Below are 6,000 nucleotides of genomic sequence, written 5' to 3' on the forward strand. Positions count from 1 at the left end.
GTGATGTTAGTTTAAACAACCTTCTTCAGACACATGATTCTCACTCTTACAAGTCTCTCTGTCCCTCTTTCTATTTTGATTATCCAGCTGACTGTTCCTGTAACAACAATAAAATACATTAAAGCTAATGTATCGATCACGAAGCATGGAATGTTATCTCTCCAATGATATTAGTGCATCATATTATGCTCTTCAAAGGTTAGCCTTAAGGGAAGTTGTTAACACAGATTGTAGAGACATTCTCTCCATCTGTCCCATGCTATATTCAATCACAAGCTTTTGGAGCACTGCTCCCTCATCAGGTGAACCCTCACCTGATCGACTCACTGGTGAAGGAGCAGCACTCCAAAAGCTCATGATAACAAATAAACCTGTTGAATTTTAACCAGGTGCCCATCCCAGTCCAAAGCCAGCATCTCCACGTCATGTGAACGAATGGAAGACTGGTCCAAAATAGTAAAGACCATGAGATCCAAGGCAAATTGGATCCAAAAGTTGGCTTGTAAATAGGAAGCAAAGGATGATGTTGGCAGACTGCTTTATTGATTGGAAGCCTGTGATCAGTGGCGAACCATAGAAATTGGTGCTGGGACTCTTGCTGATTGTTACATAATTAATGTCTTGGATGTGAATGGTGAAGGTATGATTAATAAGTTTTTGGATGACACAAAAACTGGTGGTGTTGATGATAGTGAGGAGATCATTTTAGGCTACAGACTAATATTGAGCAGCTGATAAATTGGGCAGAGCAATGGCAAATGGAATTTAATCCTGATTAATGTGAGGTAGTGCACTTTAGAAGGTCTGATACTTTAGGATGTACACAATGAATAGTAGGTCCCTTGGGGGCATTAAGGAAAAATGGATGTTGGTGTCTAAGTTCATAGATCCGTGAAGGTGTCAGCACAGAATGATGAAGAACACAGATGGAATGTTTGCCTTCATTAGCTGGGGCATAGACTATAGGAGCGGAGAGGTCTCAGTACAACTTTATAAAACATTGGCTAGGCTACATATGGAGTATTGTGTGCAGTTCTGGTTGACACAGTCTGCTCCAGTGCTCAGTCCCCATTGGCTCCCAAACTTTACTGCCACTCCATGCCTTTCTGCCCAACTCCTATGGGACCTCATTCCACCAATACCCCTCTACTCACCCACAATTCCTTATATCCTTCTACTGCCATATGCCCTTCTTCTCACCTAAACAACCCTTCAATCCCCCGTGCCAACCTATGCCTCCATTCATCTGCATGATCCTTTACAGTTGCTATGAAAACCTAGTGCAAAGTCATGCCAATCCATGGTCCCTGTCCACCACACTTTCCTTTACCCCCTCCATGCTAACTCACCCAATATCCAACATGGACAATGTGCAAGGGCCATGCTGTCATGAAATATACGTCTATTAATGACATCGCTATTTAAAAGCCAATGGATTAAAATTATTGATTAAGAAAACCTTTCAATATATTGAAATTGCTTCAACTAATCTCTTATAAAAATAAACATTTCACTTAAGTAATTAAACCCTTCCGTTATGAAAATAGACATCTCCATTCCATTATCACTTGGAGCTGTCAATCAAACTGCTCCCCTGGGGATCCTACTCTGATAATGCTAGTTTGTAAAATCAGATGTGGAACACAATTTTTATGTCAAAACGGTGGAATAGTCAACACATTTTTTAAGTTCCACACATTTTTCTAAATGGAAAGCCCAGCAGAATAAATCCCTTAATAGCAGCTTTCCCAATTGCAATGAGTTTTGACAGCTTTGAAAGTTCTTTAACATTGTGACAGTCGTTTGACAGTTCCAATGACCATAAGAATTATAAGGAATAAAAACCTGAGTAGACAATTCATCCTGAAACGTGCCCTGCCATTTATTAGAATCATAGTTGACCTAACCCTCACAAAGTCTGTTTTTCTGCCTTCTTTCTATAAACCTTAATTCCCCTACTGATTAAAAACCTATTGATCTTAGGATTAAACTTAACTTCCCACAGCTTCCTGGGGTAAAGAGTTCCAAAGGATCGCGACACTTTGTGAGAAATTCTTCATCAAATCTGGCTTAAATAATTACTTCTTACATGCATTCATGTCTAATTTTAGCAATCCCGAAGAATAACTGAGTTCTGCTAAAAAGTACCTTACCTCTACCAAAGGGCATCCAACCTCTTCCAAAGGTGCCCTTATCCACAGGGAAATCTAATCTTTACAAAAGGGTACCCTGAAATTCTAAACAAACTTGTAAGGGTTTGTGAGACTCCTAACAGGTCTAATCTGCATAGTTCAGGATTTAGACACCTATCCCACAAAAATCACTCAAGTGGGGACAGCTGCTGATTTACATGGGCAACTGCCTCGGCGAGCCACGCAGACCAAGTTTGTAGGCAGAAGTTCCAAATTTGGGCTTCGGCCGGCAGTTTCCTGCAGATAAAGAGCCTCTTAATCAATGCAAAAATTCAAATTTGAATTTTAAGTATGAAGTGTCAACAAACAGACCATTAGTGTACACTAGCAAATAAAACTTTGCAAATTCAATTTTTATAATATTTAAAAGCTTTTAAGAGGTGCATTGTACTGAGGACATCAATTACATTTTAAATAGTTGTTTGGTAACACAGCTTGAGTATTGCCCATTTTGCTATAATGTTTTGTCTTGCACTCATCAGAAATACCCACGTCAAGGGAAACAAGAACTTTATGCTGTATGAGAAGGCACTTCTGATTGGTTGGCAAGTGGACTTTGATTGTTAGAGGCCTTGTCATGGAGTATGTTTCAGTTAATGGTGACAGACCATTAACTGTCAAGCGGTGTTGAACACTTAAGCTAGGAACTTTGACTTTGATTGGTTAAGGCATTACCCTGAGGAATGAACCAGTGAAGGGCTATTACTTATTTTGTGTGGCTGAAAAGGGCACAATGTACTGACATGTTATTTCTCTCTGCAAAGAATAGAGCCCTATGTCTATAATTTATGCACACACAAATGCACCACACTGTGAGCCCGACTGACAATCTTACATTGACAGTATAATTTTTCACACAGAGGGTCTTTTTTTAAGCAAAGTTGTCCAATCGCAGAATCACATCTGATGTTGGACACTATGCTTTCAGTTTTGCAAGCATGGGCTGTTTGTATAAAGGCTACACCTTGCCCATAGTGAACAGTGGAAAGGACTTGCTTCTTTTATATAAATTTGGCCAGTCTTTAGGACATATGGCTTACATACCTAACATCACACTGGCACAGTAAAAAACTTCAAACTATGTTTGACAGTTAACTGTCAGTAACCTTTGCATTCTCTATGGCCACTCCTCTACCAAGCAGAGTCCACTTGCCAACCAATCAGTAGTTTCTTCTCATACAATATAAAGTTGTTGTTTTCCCCAACATTAGCATTCTTGTGATTGTCCTGACAAGTACAAGGCGAAAAGCTTTGACAAAATGTCTTTTCTCATCAATACTCAAGCTCAATTTTGAGTAAATGTCTTCTCAAAGAACCATATATGGGCACAATTGACAAAATCTGCCATGCAGATTAATTCAATTTTGGATGAATGTCACTTTGCGGGTGGGGCCAGCTTGCACCACAGTATTTTCTAAAACAGCACAAAGGTTTGCCCAAACTCGATTTGTGATGGCTGTAATTGGGCTTGAAATTCCATGAAATATTGTGCTGTGTTGGTGAATCCTTAATGGAAACTATACCCCACTTCTTTAGAGATCCAGGGAGATCTGGCTTTAGATATCCAGGGAGCACAGGCTATGAATGCCTTTTTTTTAATCCTTTGGAAAATGTAGTCTGTACTTGGATCATCTCCTCTTTGAAGGCCTCAGTTGTATTTTTGCCCACCAATTTTTGATTCTAATCCACCTGGACTAGATTTTTCAACTCACTAAACTTATTCCCCCTTGAGTTGTGCATTTTTATGCTTGATTACTGCTTGTCCTTTTCCATAACTATTTTAAACCTGATGATATTATTATCATTGATTCCCAAATGCTTCCCCACTGAAATAGGTTTTTCTTGCACGTGTAATGTCATATACGCTAATAAATAGGCACATTTTTAATAGAAATGCAACATTTGTGTTATCTTAATTTTTGTTTTTACTCAGATGCAAGATTTTTATCGCATCCTATTGATCTGTGACCTGGATTAGCTCATGTGTGGTAGGTAAATGGGATGATTATTAAGCAATGATAAGCAAAAATTATTCATTTTGTGCCCTGAGCTTGGGTGCATCTAGTTAAGACTGCCAGGTCATTTCAATGACTCACTTATTAGTTCTGTTTACTTATTTCATGAAAATGATGCAATTTGCTATTGAGACTGATAATGTTATAAAAAAATCTAACTTCCAAGTAATAGCTGGAAGAGTAATAGGATAAGGTTTCATGCTTAAAGATCTTTACTGTAATAAAAACCTAAAAGCTCTATCGATCATCTTCATTAGTCATTGTCAGTCCAAAGATGTATAGGTTAGGTGGATTAGCAATGGTAAGTTTGTGTACAGTTATGGGGAAAGGACAGAGGTTGGTTTGAGTGAGATGCTCTTCTGAAGAGTTGGAACAGACTCAATGGGCCAAATGTCCTCCACTTGCATTGTCGGGCTCCTGTGGCAACATGAATCACATGGGCTCGTATCCAGGTAGAGATGCCAAATAGGTAACACTGAGACCTCAGTTCTCTTTTATCTCAGAAATAACTTGACATTTTGAAGCACGACTATGTATAATCTTACGATTTCAATGCTTTCTGAAGCTTTGGAGACTTACAGTCCGTCCTCTGTTAGCATACAGGCTGCTGTCTGCTGCCATTGTGTCCAAGTTAGATACTTGCATCCTCTTCCTAGTAAAATTATATGGGCCTGTTTCACTCTTTAACAATCAAATCTATATCAAACTTCAGAACACGTTACTTAACCCCTACATTTACCCAATAAGACACAGTCCCAAAACATCATCATCATTAACAAATGGATCCAGCAACAGAACAGTGGCTGTTTAAACATTTTCATACTGTTGCACTTATTGATCTTACAGCAAGTTCTGATGAGTAGAATATGCAGTTAACAGACACTAGTCATGTTGGAAAAGCAATTCAGTCTGCCATTGAATCAACATGCACAGATACAATATAGAGTACACATAAGCGGTGGTAATATTTATTCTGTCAGTTGAAAAAAGGTAGGAATATCTTAGTCTGGCATTAAAACATTTCTGAAAAATACTTTGGAGTTTTGTTTCACACTGGCTGAAGTTTTCAAGTTATAAGCTTTCATGTACTTCAGGGTTAGACTGAATTTAATACTCAAGTTAAAATGTCATTTTTCATGATGATGTTCTACTGAAATCATTTTGTATCAACATGAAGGTACTTTATAACTGATCTCCTTTGCCACCCAAACTAAAGCTTCAAAAGAAATTGCAAGGTTTTAAAGGATTAATGTAACTATTTCATTTTATACTGCAGTCTTTATGAAACTCAGTGGTCCATAAGTTGCAACAAGATAATAGTAATATGAGCTATTTCCCATTCAATCCTCAACTAGGGTAGACCCAGTCTCCAGGAAAGATGGGTACATTTGTTTTAATATAGATTCTTGTTTAGTCTATGATTAACAACTTGAGAACAGACGATTAATAAAAATAAATCACAGGATTATAAAATGTCTTTAGGAGGCCATCATACCTGTGCCATCTTTTGATGGCATTTAGTAATTTTATCCAATTAGTCCCAGTCCCTGTTATTGAAATAACTGTTTACAAGCATTGGTTGTTTTTAAAGTTTATTTATTAGTCTCAAGTAAGGCTTGTGACTAAAAACTAATACTGTAATGAAGTTATTATGAAATTCGCCTAGTCACTGCGGCCCACCACCTGTTCAGGTCAATGCACCTAACCTGCCCATCTTTCTGAATGTGTGAGGAAACCTGAGCACCTGGAGGAAACCTACACAGACACCAGGGAGAACATGCAAACTCCACACA

Source organism: Carcharhinus amblyrhynchos, chromosome 4 (assembly GCF_965287045.1).
Source record: "Carcharhinus amblyrhynchos chromosome 4, sCarAmb.v2.hapA, whole genome shotgun sequence".
Taxonomy (NCBI): Eukaryota; Metazoa; Chordata; class Chondrichthyes; order Carcharhiniformes; family Carcharhinidae; genus Carcharhinus; species Carcharhinus amblyrhynchos.